This window comes from Cuculus canorus, chromosome 1 (assembly GCF_017976375.1).
Source record: "Cuculus canorus isolate bCucCan1 chromosome 1, bCucCan1.pri, whole genome shotgun sequence".
NCBI lineage: Eukaryota > Metazoa > Chordata > Aves > Cuculiformes > Cuculidae > Cuculus > Cuculus canorus.
In genome coordinates this window covers 91,808,059-91,825,388 of record NC_071401.1, presented here as the reverse complement: position 1 = coordinate 91,825,388, position 17,330 = coordinate 91,808,059, and the positions used below count along the sequence as shown (strand labels likewise).

The window sequence follows — 17,330 nt, the reverse complement described above, 5'->3', positions numbered from 1 at the left end:
GATGTCTTAGTCAGCCTCTCACAGGAGTAAAACAGGAGAGCAAAGCACTCCTTCTTTTGCTGCAATGGAATTATTTAGGTGCACTTTCTGGTCCCATGGTACCTGATGTCCAAAGCCATGAAGAAATGCCAAATTAATCCTATGAACCCCACCAAATATTGATAAATTTGCATTTCACCTCCCTGAGAACAGTCTCAAAAAAACATATCAACCCCTCAAGTAAGTCGAGTCCTCAATTGGTGGCAACTCGTTGTTTCTAATGAAATCATGGTTTCTGTGTTCTTTTGGGAAGAATTTCAGTCGTTTTACAGTGCTGCAGCTTATCTAGAGGAAAAGATACCATATGAAAACACAAATGAGCTGATTTCAAATCCCATTGTGCTCTGGCTCTTCTCTGTGACTTCAGAAAAATGGGGCAAGGGTTAACTATCATTTCCATTTTCCGCTAGAGGACATTCAAAGGACTGTTGTACCAATGACTGAGAAGAGCTCATAACCTACACAGATGAGATCTATAACCATTTGTACAGGTAAGGCAGAAGACTTCGACATGACATGCTTATTTAACGGAGAGCCAGGCAATAGGTGATACCTGAAGAACCAATTATTGCATGAGGAATTTTGATAAGTACATTCCATTTTCAGTGGCTGAGATTGTCCTTTGGAGAATAATTGAGTATGCAATATATGGTCTAAAACAGCCAGGAAAGAGATTGAAAATACAGAAAACTGAAAGGAAATTATTTCAAACTGGAGTGCTCTGACTCTGGAAACTAAGTTAGAAATGCTTTTGAGAACCTGCATTTATTACTTGCAATAAATAACTTTTCTTCCAAACACGCCTTTGTGTGAGAGACAGATTAGCAGTGCAAGTAGAGCATATTTCTGCTGTGCAGAAGTTACTTATTTTAGAATAATGGACGTCACAAATTGGCCCTGCATAGCAACACTCATTGGAAAAAGATCACAGTTCCACTTAACACAAAAGTGCAATCTTGAAGCCCATTGAAACTGAAGTCTCTTCACAGGGCAAATACTGAAGTAGCTTCTCATTTGCGCAAAGCCGGACAATTGCTCCACTTCCATACACAAAAAAAAATTGCTTGGATATCTGCTATGCATAGGGAAAGGCTCATTAATCACATTACAGAAAGTGAACATCCCAAGGTTAAATGCTGCTGCTGTGAAGTACTTCAGTGCTTTATAAAGTCATCTAAATGGGATTTATGATGTCCACAAATCTTCATGGTGTGGTGAAGATTTGGAGCTTACCTTTAAACTGGAGGCACTTCTTTTTCCCTGTAAGTAAAGCAAGAATCTGAAAAACAAATTTAGATACATAGGGTCTGATTCTCCACTACATTAAGCCTGTTTTACAGCTGTGGCACTGCAGTGAAAACCAATGGAGTGGCACTGGTGAGGAAAACCAACGTAATGACAAGGAAAACTAGCCCGAGGTCTTTAAAAGGCAGTTCATGCAGCCGTTCCATCAGGATTTCTTCAAGTCCATTTTGCTAGCTACTGTGTGGAAGAAGGATGCAGAGTAAAAAGGCCACAAGATGCCAAAACCTTCTGCCCTTGTTTGCCTGTTTTGTGGCATTCCCGTCTTTCTGTCTTTGCATCACAAGTCTGATTTCCTTCAAGGGAAATAAAACAATGAGACCTAGATTCATTCTCACTAAGTGAGCTGCTTTCCTTATAGTTTTTTTTTTTTCTATGAGAAGCAATTACACCTGAACTTGTTCCACTGCTCCTTACCACCCCGGGAGGACAGCTGGGAGCACAGGCTGTAAGTCAGTGTAGCATAAATGGGATGTAAGGAATGGTGCTGATTTACACCCACAGAAGAGCTGTCTCATGAGGTTTGCTATCAGGCATGTTATTTCACTTCCGTGGTCTCCACCAGCAGACACTAGGTTTCCCTTCAGGAGCTGGCCAAAACTGTTCAAAATCTTGAAAATTGCTTCAAAGTCACCTTGAAACCACTTCTGAGCAAAAAGGGCACAGCTCCTCTGCTTGTCACCAGTCACATGCATTCCTCCCAGTGCTTGTGGCCTCCCACCCAGCCCACAGCAGCTCTTACCCACGCTCCTCCAGGATGCCCCATGCACAGCCGGATCCAGTCTCACCACCCCACTCAGATAGAGTCAGCTGACAAGGCACATGTGCTGGGGTTTCTCCTTATTCATCATACCAGAAGCTGCTCTTATGTGGCTGGGACCCAGACACAGAGAGTCTGGGATGCTGTTTATAAATTTGCTATGGACTTTCTACATGAGATTAGGGAAGGCAGTTGGCCCCTCTGTGTCCCAAGTTGTCCGTCTCGGATGCCGACACTATGGCTTGTCCTATCACCCATCCTCTGTGCTGTGCATAAGGTTTTGGGGGCAGAGGTTTCTCTAGTATCTCCCCCTCCAGTAGGACCTGCCCTATCTCACTTCACTGCGTGAAACTCTGTTCAGAGCCTAAAAAGAAAAGACGGGTTGCACGCCTGATCCTGCATTCACTTTCTCAGAGCCAACATTTTTCCAGAGTTTGGGTATAATAAGGCCAAGAGGCAGGAGAGCAGGCTGGGTGTTCAGACTCTGCTCAGTGCCGAGTTGCTGGCTGTGAAGGAAGTTGGCACAAGAGAGCTGGTAGCAAGGAATTATCCGAGTCAGGAGAGCATCCGAGCAAAAGAAGGTGTATATGAGCAAAACTTGCTTAAAAGAGGGAGGACACACCTAGGGCTATAGCTCTGGAGAACTGAGAAGGGAAAGAAGACAAGACAACTGAGCACAACCCTGGGAAGAGCCAAGAGCCATGTAGACACAGACCAGTGCAACACATCAGCTTAAATTCTTCACAGCTTAAAATTCTTCACACCTATCCGATTTGGCCAAGAAACGTTATTCCTCTCAAGCACTTTGTGTCACATGGCTGCAGTGTTTCTTTGCCCAGGACAAAGTGCTCTAAACCCAGAGCTGCCAGTCCCCAGACACATGATCCTGCAGCTGAGGCTATGCCCATGCTGGAGATAACCCTGGGGAAGGGGGAGCAGGGATCCCTCTGAAGCAGCGTGGCTCTCTGACCACCTCTCCAACAAGCACTGCTGCAGCTACGACGTATACGTGTGACAGGCAGAGCTAAATCACCCTTCGTTAGATTAACAACTGATTCAAAGGCCACGCAGCTGTCATATCATTCATCCCATTCCTGGGGTCAGTCTGGTTTAATTTTAGCAGCCCCACATACCTTCAGGGCTACTTACAAGGTTAGAAACGGGGGGTTTCCAAGTGAAAGACAGACCCACCCAGAGCTGCTTCATTCTGGAGATGACACAGCTAACTGGACATCAGCAACTGGAAGACACAAACAGGTCCACGAGGTGGCTGCGAGTCATCTGCCTGGGGTTTCTGAGCTGTTTTCCCTTTGTCTGGAGGTAAAAGTGAAGCATCATGACACCAGTAAAACAACAAAGCACAAAGAAGAACTGCAAGGATTCAGCCAGTGACAAAGTAATGAAGTGGTAGGGAGGGTTCTTCTGTTAATCCACAGCCGGATTAATTACTCCTCCTAATAATATGCACACATTGCCCACTGACAATGGGGCAGGTTTGACAAGATTTTCTGAAATATCCAACAAAGTATGAAATTCAGCACTGGTTTGTGGGGACGTAAAAGAATGAGGTGAATAATTGACATAACAGGAATAAAACAAGGTAAAAAGATAGCTTTGCCAGTGGTGTAGCCAGAAGGAAACACAGGTAAACACAGCTTAACCATTTCTAATTCAGGCATTTCCTTCCTCCACACATGAGGAAGCAGCTAGACAAGTGAGTTTACTCACCTTCTTCCTCACCAGCTCCTACCAAGCTACACTGTATTATATTTAGTTCAACAGCCAAATCCAGCACTGACCTTTAAAGCACTATACAACCCCTTTTAATGCCCCCTGTAAATAAAAGAGCTTTCTTTCCTAAGAACAGGCAGCCAGAAACACCCAGGCCACGTCAGTGTATCAGACATGCCCAGGTCTGTTCTCTGGCACTAAGGCCAGCCAGCACCAGATTCTCCATTTCCAGACTATTGAAGTATCTTATCTGCCAAAACAAGTCAGTTTAATCTAAAATGTCTATTGAGAACGGTCTCCAGGCTCTGCTGGCCTCCAAAACCAGGCCTGGGAAACATCTGAAGGACCACAGACATGCTTCGGACATCCTAACAATTTAACAGTATAGATGACTCAGTCTTAACGTCTGGGAACGCGCCCTGGCACCATTTAATTAAGTAGCAGAGAAGTAGCTTGAGGTGCTGAAGTACCGCAACTCCAGCTAAAACCAGGGGATGGCTTCAGGCAGCCACTGGCAGCTTGCCCTTCAGTGGTTGGAGCTGGGCACCAGCATCTAAGACACCAGGAGCAAAGCAGCTTTCTCTTTGTTGTGATTCACTAACTCGAGTAACAGAAGATGCGGCAACATCACTGCTCCAGAGCACTACTGCCCCCAGAATGTCTCAGATGTCTCTTATCTCCTACTAGGGGATGATATGGGGTCAAAAAAATCCTTTCTTCATCCCCATTGCACTCTGGTTTCCAAAAAAAGGAAACATGAGCGCAGAAGCTGAGCTAGACTCGTGCCACAGCTTATGGAAAATGTATACGCAGCCGCAGTCATCCAGAAGAACTTGGAAACACCCTCCTAAGCCATCTTCTGTGGCTAGGTCATGGACTCAACTCTGAGCTTAATTGCACAAATGACAGCATGCAACTTGCTAATTAACAACAGACCTGTCAGTCTGCCTGCATGGAGCTGCACACATGCCATGCATTTCTACATTGCTTAGTAAATAGTAGTGATGAAATGTGATAAAGATTGCCGAATGTTTAGCACTGATACGACGCCCAGACAGGTTTGAGTGCCTTTGGCAGACAAGGGAGTGGGTGATCTCCTTTTCTTTGCCATCACAATAACCCAGCGGTCTCACTAGAATCGTATCTGCAAGATCACAGAACTAAGCAGGATGTCCTGTTCATAAATCAAATCCCAGCAGACCTCTCCCTCGACAGGCTTTTCCCTTCCTGAACTGGTCTTTCTGGAAACTTAACATTTAAGATTTGAATCCTGGAAACACTTGTGCACATTTTCTTACCTAGAGGTCCCATTACTGAGGCTAAATCTATGCATGAATGTTGACAGTATGGGCCCATGCACAGGAAGAGATTTTGTAATGTTTCTTTTCAGCACGTTACCTTATTTCTAAACAAGTGTCTGTATTTTTCCACATGACCTCATAACTCTGGGGTACAAAGAGAATTGAATACGCCCACTGAGTGACATTATAATCAGTTGTCTTAGCAGCCTTGCCCTGCACCAGATTTGGGATGTGCCCTATGGAGTACCTCAGATATTGCTCAAGTCTGTTGCACTTCCCTCCCTATTATTTAGGCAATAATAGCTTATGGGGAGGGTATTTCCTGAGAGTCATCTGCAGTAAAAGAGGTCTCTGCCTTAGGCCCATAATTCAGCGAGGAATGCACTGCCAGGAAGTAAGTCCCACCCCATTCCCTCCATTGGGCTCATTGCTCTTAGAGCAAGCCAGCAAGTCGCTGCTTGGTTTGGGGTTTTCAGGTATAAAAAAATATGTTAGACCTACACCTGTATTTCCTTCAGTGAGCTGTTTTCTCAGATTTCCAGAGTGACTGGTGATTTTGGAGGCACAGAAGGCTGCTCCACTTCCAACGAGAAATTTTGCATTAAAGGGTCAATGAGTCATGGGTTGTCAGGCTGTAAAAGGGGAGATACACAATAGACAATATATGCAATATACAATAAAAGAAATACACAATCAATAGATGATTGCTGTCACGTGTCACATATTGATTGCTGTCACTTTCACAGGATACACAGGAAGGCTCCACAAGCAGCAGGGGGCTGCACTCTGCATTCAAAAACACCCTCTGCTTTATATAGGGACAAATTTACTGATCCAGCTACATGCTCAGAGGCACTGCTCTGAGCCATAAGCTGCTATTCACAATCTGGGTTTATGGCTATATTGAATTCCCGGGAAGCTGCACAGCAATCAGAGCACACAGAGAAATCTGCCACAATCATTTTATACCAGCATTTCTTCGACTGAAGCACTCTTTTCTTTCCATAGAATCTTTTCTTGCTTAAAATCGTTACTATTGTAGGAACTGTTCTTCTGAGCAGTTTTATATATATACACACACATATGCATATACATATACATATATCATAAAATACTAGAATGGTTCTGTTTGGAAGGGATTTTACAGCTCATCCAGTTCCAACCCCCCCTGCCATGGGCAGGGACACTTCCCACCAGATCAGGTTGCTCAAGGCCTCATCATATTTCTTCTTTTTCCTAACAGAGAAATAAAAATAAAACAACTCAGTTTTTTTTAAAACCTTGAATCCAAATCTATAAAAATGCCAGTGGATACACTGGTGAGAGTTTTGTTAGCTTTATTAATGTAAACTGCCAGAAAGAGAAAATATTTTGTTCAGCTCTGTACCTGTATAACTACAAAGACTGTAGTGCAGGATTGATGTGGAGTATTCGGAGCCATGGGATATTCTCTGAAATGACTTGTTGCCACTGCAAATTAGCACACTTCTCCTAACTTTAGCAGACAGCTGTGGCCATTAGCTGAGATTTTAACTGCAAAGGTTCCTGTGGGCATAGGAACACCAGGACTAACTGTCTTCAGCTTCACAATACAAAGACATTAGTAGCAACACTGGCTCTGACAATTAACATTGCCCTCCTTTCTTGTCCTCTGTCACGCCCTTGCACTACCTAGACTGCTGTCTGTGGGGCCAGGTTTTGAACTGGCTTAAAGAATCCAGCAGAAAAGTAATTAAAAAAAACCCCACAACCAAGTATCTTTGGGTTTTGACACAGCTCAGGTGTCCCACCTGCTTGACAGTGCTGGCCAGAAGCAGGTAGCCTGCACAACAGAAGACAGGCAAGCCCCAGCGCAAGGCAGAGGTGAAGAGCCAAGGGCACCCACCGCTGAAGCCAGTGGTGCTGCCAAAAACATGGCAGTGCAAAAGCACAGCCTGGTTTTTCTCTCTGAGCTATCCATGAACAGAGCAACTGTATACAATGCTTCTCCTGAATGCCCTTCCAGCCTACAGCTGCCTGTGTTTCAGGGATTTCCTGAGCCAACTGCAGCATCTGTAGCTCTTCTGGTGATATTCAGTGGATTTTCCTCCACAAACTTGTCCAGCTTCCTCCTGGATCCACACAAGCTTCCTTACCACCTACAATATCTACAATATCTCTCTTCCCCTGTAAGGGAAAGAGCTGCTCCACCACCAAGTCATGGGATGGGACACCACTGTGTGATGGAGGAGGGCCTGGGCAGGGAACACGTGACCCCCTGGCAGGATTCACCAAGGACCCATCGAGGGCAACATGGGGCAGACCATGAGTCAGTCTGACCCCTTGCGTTGGGCAGAATATTATGGGAGTGTTACAGGTCAGGAGAGATGCCACAGTGCTTTCTCCAGTCAGAGCATGAGGCAGCGGCCCAGGAACGTGTGGTGAAGGCCAAGAGGCCAGCTCATGCTTCAGAGTACAGATCAGAGTGAAAAACAGGAACAAGTGCCCCATCTCCGTCATCCTCCTAAGAAATGTACCTATTCCCCAGATTTTTGCATTTTCCTTGAGAGCATCTGGTGGCGTTCCCTGCTGGGGATGGGATTCTGGCTTACGGGCTGTGATTTTACTCAGTATAGCTGCCACCGCCTTTGCACAGTCCCCACCACAGTGGAAACAACCTGCCTGCAGAAGATGCAGTTCTTGCTGGTTTTTTTAGGTGCTGATCGATTGCCCATTTTGAGTGGGACGGCCTGGATTACTGCTGATGTGAGTTATGGCAGTGTCAGGTCGCTAAGCATCCAGAAGGTTTCGACATCTTGCACCTGCCACTCGGACAGCAAATCCTCCCATTTCACATTTCCATTGGACAAAACTTTAAGCCCTTCACAGAATTTTTCAAAGACACCAAATAGTCTAGCATGACAAAACTGACAGCATTTCCATTTTCACTTTACTTTGTCTCTCTTTATTTGAAATTGCATCTACACCCTAGCGTGGCTGAAACTCTGCATGTACAAATTAACTGAAACTGAGTCACTGGGCTTGATAAAAGCAAACAGACGTCATTGTAAGGGGAGTGAAGCCCCAGTTCAAGCCTCTACTGCCCTGCTGAGTTACAAGATTAATTACAAGAACATATAAAACAGTAATAAATGAAGCAACCATTAAACATGTTGCTAATACTTAAAGAAACCTGGCCGAAAAGAAAAACTAGCCAGCGGACCAGTGTTTACATTGTAAAATGCAAATTTACAGTGCTAACTTTTTTCATAACGAACAAACAATTATTCTAATCAAGCAGAAAAAAAAGCACATACTTTCAGAAAATGCAGACATCTTCTCACACTGGGGAAATTCTTGTCATGCTTAACCCAACGTTGACACAATGCCTTGCAATCATTACCCATTACTGAAGCTTATCTGGGCTTGCTGATATCCTGGTGTTCCTGTAGCAAATAAAGAAATGCACATTTCACCTCACTTATCTTGGACACCAAGCTTATTTAATCCACTCGCCACCTTCAGAGGTCCAACTGTCTGTAAATTTAGTATAAACCAAGAAACCCTTAGGTCCTTTGAATCACTTACTTGGAGCTACAGTTAGCCTTTGGAGAGCTGACAAATCTATCATTTCAGATGCCCAAAGTAGGGCAGGGTGAGTATTTACTAAATATCCATCTCAGAACCTGAGGGTTTGATCTCCCGCTTATAGTTTCAGCAATGAGAAAGCTGTTGTAAGTGACTTCCCTCAAATCTTAAAAAAAAACATACCCAGGAAGAAGTCAGGTTTTCTTTGAAATCTGTGAATCTGTGCTAACCCACAAGCAGATGCTCCAGTACTGCTGGAGAGTGTATCCTGTACCGAGAGTGGGGGAGAGGAAGGGTAGATGGTGACAGAGGAGGACAGAGCCTCTTCTTTGGGGAATTGTAATACAATACTATGCCCTGTTTTCATGCACCCAGGGAAAAGCAGAAGAGGTCTTGACTAAGACCACCTTCACAGGTCATTAAGACTATGCCTGTGCTTCCACCTACTTTCATGATACTCTGCCTTGTCGGAATGGACCAATATGGGCCACAGCAGAAGGTTTAACTGGTAAAATCATGCTGTGCCCTGGAGCTGTGGCGATATCACTGTTCTGATGTTCAGAAATCCTCTTCAGGGTAGTTGGAAGACCATCTAAAGGGAAGGTTTTTTACAGACCAAATTAAAATGTATCATAGTATCATAGGTATGGTTAGGGTTGGAAGGGACCTTAAAGATCATCTATGTCCAATCCCACTAAATCAGGCTGCCCAAGGCCCCATCCAACCTGTCCTTGAACACCTCCAGGAATGGAGCATCCACAACCTCCCTGGGCAACCTGTTCCAGTGCCTCACCACTCTGATAGTCAAGAAATTCTTCCAGTCCAGTCTAAATACGCCTCTCTCCAGTTTATACCCATTCCCCCTGGTCCTATCCCCACAAGCCTTTGTGAACAGTCCCTCCCCAGCTTTCCTGTCGCCACTTCAGGTACTGGAAGGTCGCTGTAAGATCTCCTTGGAGCCTTCTCTTCTCCAGGCTGAACAACCCCAACTCTCTCAGCCTGTCCTCGTACGGGAGGTGCTCCAGCCCTCTGATCATCTTTGTAGTCCTTCGCTGGACCCGTTCCAACAGGTCCATGTCCCTCTTACACTGAGGATTCCAGAACTGGACAGAATATTCCAGATGAGGAATGACCACATCAGTGACCACAAAATACTTGTGGCAAAGAGCTAAGCCGATGATGCTGTTCCAGCAGCAGTTGAGCTGGGCAGCCTCTCCCCATTACACCAGATAGCAAAGGCAGCCCACACGGAAGAGATGATGGGGACACAGGAAGGTAGTCGGCTTACAGTCCCCTTGCCCACATTCCTCTTGTTATCCCATCTAATCCCTAGTAAAGGGAATACCTTTGTGCCTTTCTACTGATTTTCCTATTCTAATACCCATATGGGGCCATGGATTTAAGTATAATCATAATAAGTTTTAAGTATAATTATAATAAATATAAGTTTTAAATGTAATTATTGACAGAACAGATCTGATTTGAGTGATAAGGATCTCACCTGGTTTTGCCTTTCTTTGGTTTGGAGAGCACTTACATCAGGTTACATTAGTAGGCCTGTGCCTTTCCTATTGTTGTGGAGAAAGGATAACTCTTCCCACTTTCCCCAATTCTTTTTCTTGGGGATAGCAGCTAAAAAGTATTATTTACCCTCAGAGCGAAAAGACACCGTTATCAAAGCTCAGCAGCAGAATCTGGAGTTTTTTGTTAGGCCATTAGTCTTTGTCTGCAGGCCAATAGTTTAAAGATATTGGTGATTAAGTCAAACTTGTATGCACGCATAGGGAACAGTGCAGAGATAGGGAACAGAGCGGAAAAGATAAACAACCATGTTTTACTCTTCTTACTTCCATCAGCCCCACATTTTCAAGCCACAGAATGCAATTTTCATCCTGCCTCTAGACATAAGGATAATTGCTCTTCAGGAGCTACTTCGTGTGTTAAACAAATATGACATTTACAAATTGTTTTCTCTCACTATTTATTTGCTATGTCCTGAGCTAATGACCTTAAAAATTGCTCGCTTTGATGTCATTAGTGAGGGACGATTTCCTAAAAGCGTGAAATTGCAATAAACTGTCAAGTTTGCACAGGTGCATTAGAGATTAAGAGATGAGCCACAGAGCCATTAAGATCTATGGCAAAACGCCCAACGGGACCGAGATCAAACCTTTAGAGTGTTTTTAAAAATGTCATCATTAGTAGAAGATGCCTTTCCTGGCAATCCCAGGAGCTCAACATAATGCTGGAGTTTAACCATACCCTTCTGCAGTACTCCTCTGAGATGGCAGCTGCTGGAATTTCATATTCATCTCCAAACAGATGAAGCAAATATTAATTCTGCTGGAGCAAAGATCAGTGGAACATCCCCACTGAGATGTTGGTATGTACTACAGAAGCCTTCACATTCTTCCTAACCTGCAGGAAGAGGACATTTCAAAGGTGCAAGAAGCCCATTTGCACTCATTGAACAGGGACATTTGTTTACATACTACGAAAAACTCTAAGGAGCCAGCACTTGTGAAAAATCACACTGGCCGTCAAAAGGTGGGTTTGAGATCAATAACTGTCTTCTCTGCTGTCACACAAGTTTTGTTCTCACCCCACTACCTTTCCACAGAGGAGGGGTCTGTCCCAGGAAGCTTCTGCTAGCTGGTGTGGCCAAGAGCAAAGGTTACGTCCCGAGCTGCCTATCTGCATAGAAAAAGCATGGAAAGAAATCACCAAGTGTTCAACATCTCCCACCACTCTCCCTGATCCTTTCCTGGAAGGACAGAGAAGTTTCCTTTTGACTGCCTGGGATAAGAGCTCTAGAGCATCTCAGCCGAAACAGACACGAGATATGCGCTAGACATACACAATACATGATAGATAACAAGTAGAGTATTTGTAATGACTCAGGAATACCTTTCAGTGCTTCTCATCTGAAAAATGACATCATCAAAGCTGAGGTTACATTTTGTTTGAGTTCTCTATTGGGAACTCCCATTTCTGTCCTTCTGCACTGCTGCTTTTGCTCCAGATTGTCAGTCTTACCCCACAAAAGAAAACAAAGAGAGAAGGAATGAAAACTAATACAATTTTTTTCCAGCTTTCCATATAGCTTTTTGCAAGAGAAAACCTGGCATGTTCAGAGATACCCATATCCTGCACCACACTGCACATACTTTCAGTTAGTTCTTCAAATATTTCTGTAAGATCGAACAGTCAAGCAGGAGGCAAGAAATGACTGGATCTGAGGGAACACATGCCTGGTGAGCTGAGTCACCCCTGAATCCAGCCAGCTGCCTGCAGACAGCTACTCCGCTGCCCAACTGCAAACTAGTTCTGGCCTTTTGCAGAAAATCTGCTAAATACACAATAGGCGTTACTTCTCTGACACTGTCTTGGTGCTGATGTCATGCTCATCCCCTCCCACCGTGGCACAGGCAACTTAAGCCCTGCAGTTGATAGTGTTATCTGCATGATACTGAAGGTGCTTTCTGCATGCCAGTTTGCAGAAGTCCAAACTGGACAAACATCAGGTCTAGTACCACTGGCAACAGGTATATATATCCCAGCCACCACGGAAGTTTTCAGCCTTTTTCAATACAAAGGCACATACAGGTTTTCTATTGTGTAATGCCTGGGACAGGAAAGAGGGCAGAATGGAGGAGGGTGTGTATCTTTGTGGACAGGAGTGAAAAGGGCAAGAAATGGAAGAAGATTCCCATCATCAGTCACAGACACCTAGGAGACCTTCTATCCTGTCCCTGGTTTTGCATCCTTGGCCTTGGCTGCTATTCTGAAATCAAGGACAGTGAGATTTTTAAAGTAAAAACCCAAAGCATCCCCTGCAGGGCAGAGGAAGGAAGGGAACCACAGTGAGCCCCTGGGAGAGAGTCGGGATAAACACAAATTACGGCACCTACCTGTCTGCCTCTCTTCCTCTCTCTGCAGGTTGTGGTCATGGAGTAAACAGAAGAAGGCACCCTGCCACAGCTGGGCAGCTCCTGGTGCCCTGGCTCAGTTCCTCAAGACAGGCCAAATAACTTTATGCAGCACTCTGGTCACTGCTGCTGCTGTTTTCCCTTCTCAGTTCTGCTCTGTTCCCTGCAGCAATCCCACGCTCATTGCGGATGCGGAGAAGCTGAAGTATCAGACTGCTTGGTTAAGACAGAATTTGCAGCCCCTCGGGGATAGCATCACTGCAGCTACCCTGCTGTCAGCTTGTGAGGTACACCATCCAAAGCTACCAGCAGGCTCAGCGGTATGGGGAGGTTGCTGTAAGACCTTGTGAAATGAAGGAGGAAGTTTTCTTTGAGACCTAACAGAGAAAAGAGGGCTGCAGGGGCAGCACTGACATGTGCTGTGCTTGGCGGAAGGTCTGGGAGATGTGCTAATTCACAGTCAGAACAATGCCATAGACCCAACTAGCTCCTCCAGGCTCCCACTAGCAGCAGGAACAAAACACACAGGACATTTTCCAGTTTCCAAGGCACACTCCTAGTCTTCTGTTGCCCTTTCCCCGACAGTATCTTTTACTTTCCAAGGAAGTTGAGCTCTTCAAGAATGAACAGATTCAGTACTCAAAAAGCATCCTGCCCTGTCCCCTCCAGGGGAGGGAAGGAAGCCAGCCCTGACTGTGCTGCAGCATCAATGAGTGCACACAGGGGTTTCCTCAAAGCTCAGCCCATGAACAACAGCACACAAGTACCACAGGCAACACAGCTACCCACAGTGATTTCTCCTTCTGGAAGATGAGCTCCCCAGGGAACAGACCTACCTCTTTGCCCTGCCCCAAAGGACAAACTTGCATTGGTGACCTGTTTCTTCCTTCCCATTGCTATAATTTCCCTTCTCACTTCATCTGTAAATAGAATCTCCTTTTTTCTACGTCACTGTGCTTAAGGGTCAAATTCTTAGAAGCAAGTTTCTTTTTTCTCTTCCCCTTGGTGCCAGAATGCCCTTTGTCTTTGTTCTCCCTCAAAGTATGCAGAAAACATTGCTTTGTTCTCATTTAGGATCTTAGCATCTCATTTAGGATCTTAGCAGTTTCCCACCTGGAGGGGCAGAGGAGCACAGGGCTGAAGTATTTCTCCCTCCCATAACCTAGGGTGGTAAGAGCAGGAACACCAATTTTAGTCCTCTCTGCAATAAAGGACCCAGTCCTCTTGGTTCTTCTTTCCCAGCATGAACCCAAGGAAGCTCACACTGCTCAAATCCAGACTGCTGTGTGCAAGCTGGGCTGCAGATATGCAGAAGCGATGTGCCCAGGGCCTTCTTTTCCACAGATTCTCTGTAACCAGGAAGGAGCAACATTTCCTGGCCTGGAAAGGACTAGCAGGACTTTGTAAAAACAGGTCCTCTTGGCAGCTTGTGTGGTTCTCACTCATTACTCATGGGTGGTCCGTCAGGCTGGCAGAGAGGCCATGTCACAGCTACACAACCACCTGAGCAAGGAGCCAGCTGGAGGCTGGAAGCAGTAGCCTGGCTATCGGCAAAACCTCAGGCTCCCTCTCCTCCCTCCCTCTACCGCCTCTTACTCGGACTGCAGTACTAGCAAAGCGAGATGACTGCTCCTTTGTCTGCCAGACACTTCAGATACTTATCGCGAAGACTCTTCCAACCCAAATAAAAGTGGCCAGACTAAGGCAGAAAGAAGGGGAGTTAAATGAAAAGAGAGCCAAATCAGAAACTTAATTTGGAGGACTGAATCCTTCAGCATACTCCCTCTGAATCAGAAACACTCCAAAAGGAGCTCAGACTTTGGTCCACATGCCTTATTTGGGCACAGGAGAGACCCATGACTGCACAGGGAACCAAGTCTCTGAGAACCACAGAGACAATATCTCCTGGCCACCAGTGGAGTGCAAGCTGTATGATCTTCTCATTCCTGAAGAAATGGAAATGCAGGTCTAAGAAATGATAATTTAGTCACAGTGGAGCACTTTGATGGAAACGTTCAGTTTGTGTAGTAATATTTCATTTTTTGCAGCATTGCAGCAGTGTTTTTGAAACATTTTCTAGTCCTCTCCTCTCTGCTGAGGTTTCCAGTGGGCCACCCTCTGCTGCAGACAGCCTGTACAGTAAAAACTACCCATCACTGTAGAACACTCCAATATAATTAAAAATTAATGGCAAATGCACTTCCTCCCTTTCTCCATCCTGAAGAATGTGTATCATTCTGGGGCTAAAGGCTTGTGGGATACCAAGCCCTTTCCATTACAGGCTCAATACATCACTCAAAAGCTGCCTCCTCTGTGGCAGCTTTCACATCAGTTTCACTGTACTCTCAGGTTTGTAATCTGCCCTTGAAGCCTCCCCTCTCCCCAGGCCACTTACAGCAGCCTTATTGTTTTTAGCCACTCAGTTTTTCAGCTGACTTTAAGACGCTCAGAGGCAGTCTCTTTTTTTCTGCCTATGTTCCGGGCTACCATCAGTGCTCATGAAACAACTCCCGCACCGTTTGGTCCCTTGCCATTCACTGCCAAAGGGGTACCACCTTTCCCTTGGCTTCGTTACCCGAGATCTGTCTGCAGCTAGATTAGCACTGCAGACACTGGCTACGTCTGACAAGCAATCTCTGAAGGTTTCCGGGGCAGTATTACACACTGTCAGCATTGTTAGAGCTGAATAGCTCGGCGGCAGACAAGGGTTGCACAGGACATCATTGCTAGAGAGGCTTCCTGAAGTGGCTTCCTTACTGGAACAAGGGTGACTCACGCCTACTCAGCTGCTCTTGTTTCAGACAGATGAAGCTGCTGCTGCAACAGGGTAGTAATGATGCTCCTGAAAATCACTCAGTGGGAATGAAGAGTTACAGGAATAAAAAGAAGAGGAAGGATATGTTTGGGAAAAACAGCAATCGTTATCGTTAGCTTCTTGCTGCTGAAGAATTCTGGAGCGCATGGAGAGCTCTGCATCTCTTTGTATCAGGCACAGGACGAAGAATCCGCTGCATTTTCCAGAATGCACCTGCCAAGCTCTGAAATGCAAAAAACACTTGCAAGAGCACGCATATTTCTGTATACTGGGGATCTTGCAAGCCCTACGGCAAGACTGTTCACGCAAAGCAGAGGCAGCCATCTACTCATGTGCCGCACATGTATTGTGACTATGGGCCCATTACGCATTACAGATGCCCAGAGGTCCCCTGCTTTCCCTGTGAGCAGCTCTGCCCGCACACCTCCAGTGCCAGCAAGGTCTGCCAGGACAGACAGGGGGAATGCCTGGGGCTGGCCAGAGAGCATTTGCTTGTCAGAACTTGGGTTTAGAGTGTCCGTCTGCCCTTCAGACAGCCACCCTGCCCTGTGCCTCAGGTCTGTTACTCAGAAAAGGCATCCCACATAACGCTAGCACCACTTTCTGGCACAGACGAGGCCCTGGTGCTTTCAGCCACCCTCCCAAAGTAAGGCAGTTCAAGAAACTCATTCAGAATCGCATGCACCAGTGCCCCCAACCTGGGTGAAAGAAGATCGCTCTGCTGCTGGGAGAAGATCCCAGAGCATTGTTGAAATCCCAGGCACGTCCATCCCCTCCATGCCCTGCCCTGTCTGTCACCACCTCAGAGACTCAGCTCCCTTGTATTGCTGGTGCTCAGCCCACTTTCAAGCAGTGAGATCCAGCCACAGCCTGGCATGGCAGCAGGGGCGCCTGGGTGCTGCCTGCAGGCTTCCCGGTGCTCTGCTGTGCCAATTATGGTTCATGATAACCCCCTTTGATGGCCATTCATGCTGTGGAGGCAAGAGACGCTTGGCTTGAAAAGTTTCAGACAGCTCACCCATACACGAAGAGGTTCTTCCATCAGTAAATCTCCCTGATGTGCTGTCAACAGCGGCATGGAGGAGTGTGGTGGACCAAAGCCAGATGGCACCCACCTAGCCCAGTCCCGGGGTGCTGTCAGCCATGTTTAAAAGTGGCCGAGGAGGCAGACAGAGATGGAGTGAGGACTGGTGAGTCCACAAAGCCACGCATACCAGCATCTCATCTGCAGGGTTCAGGCAGCAGCTCAGCTTTGCTCCCGACCAGTGGGTTGGATCTGTGGAAACCTCACCTTCAGCAGAAACTGCCCATCCATCCAAAATCACTCCCTTCCCCACTTACTGCACCCCTCCAGCGAGGCCAGAGAAGCCCCACTGTCGGCAGGAGCAGCTCCCACGGGCCCCCAGCCCTCCCTGCCCTCAGCATCCCAGTTCCCAGCGCTCTGCTCCCCACTTACACCAGCCTGAAGACTCATCCCCACATTCCTCTTTCCTTGCCGTCACCGTGAAGTCACCTCATAGATATTCCACCTCTAATTAAATGTTCTGGCTCATGCCTAGGAATACTGACGCACATACGCACATCCAGATTCCCATCACAGCGACTTCTAGGACTTCTTACCTTATCAGGAGGCCCTGGATCTCCTTGGCCTTCAAATGCCCACCACCCTCTTCTCCAGGCCAGTAATTCCCAGAAACCCACAGGATGAGCAAATGGAAGAAGCCCTCCTGATGACTCATCCTTGTGCTGCACCAAAGGCCCCAGCAAGCCCCACAGTGCTGTAAAACCACCAGGAACCATAGTAGCAAGCCCTCTGGTAAAGCTGCAGCATGCTGGCAAGCAGCAAGAGGCTGGTTGCATTGATCGGCTTTCACATACACCATGAC

The 17,330-nt window shown here is 46.3% G+C and overlaps 1 long non-coding RNA gene across 2 annotated transcripts; it reads right to left on the bottom strand.

The window, feature by feature from the left end:
* Window positions 1-2,396: 2,396 nt before the first annotated feature.
* Window positions 2,397-15,646, bottom strand: LOC128850371 (uncharacterized). 2 transcript variants are annotated; one of them, XR_008447728.1, is made up of 5 exons: window positions 12,612-15,646; window positions 11,608-11,731; window positions 8,430-8,558; window positions 5,635-5,765; window positions 2,397-3,415 (listed from the first exon to the last, which is right to left on the bottom strand). It is a non-coding gene; the product is annotated as an uncharacterized LOC128850371 (long non-coding RNA). The 2 variants fall into 2 exon arrangements; XR_008447730.1 differs by lacking the exons at window positions 11,608-11,731; window positions 12,612-15,646 and adding an exon at window positions 11,311-11,397.
* Window positions 15,647-17,330: the final 1,684 nt, after the last annotated feature.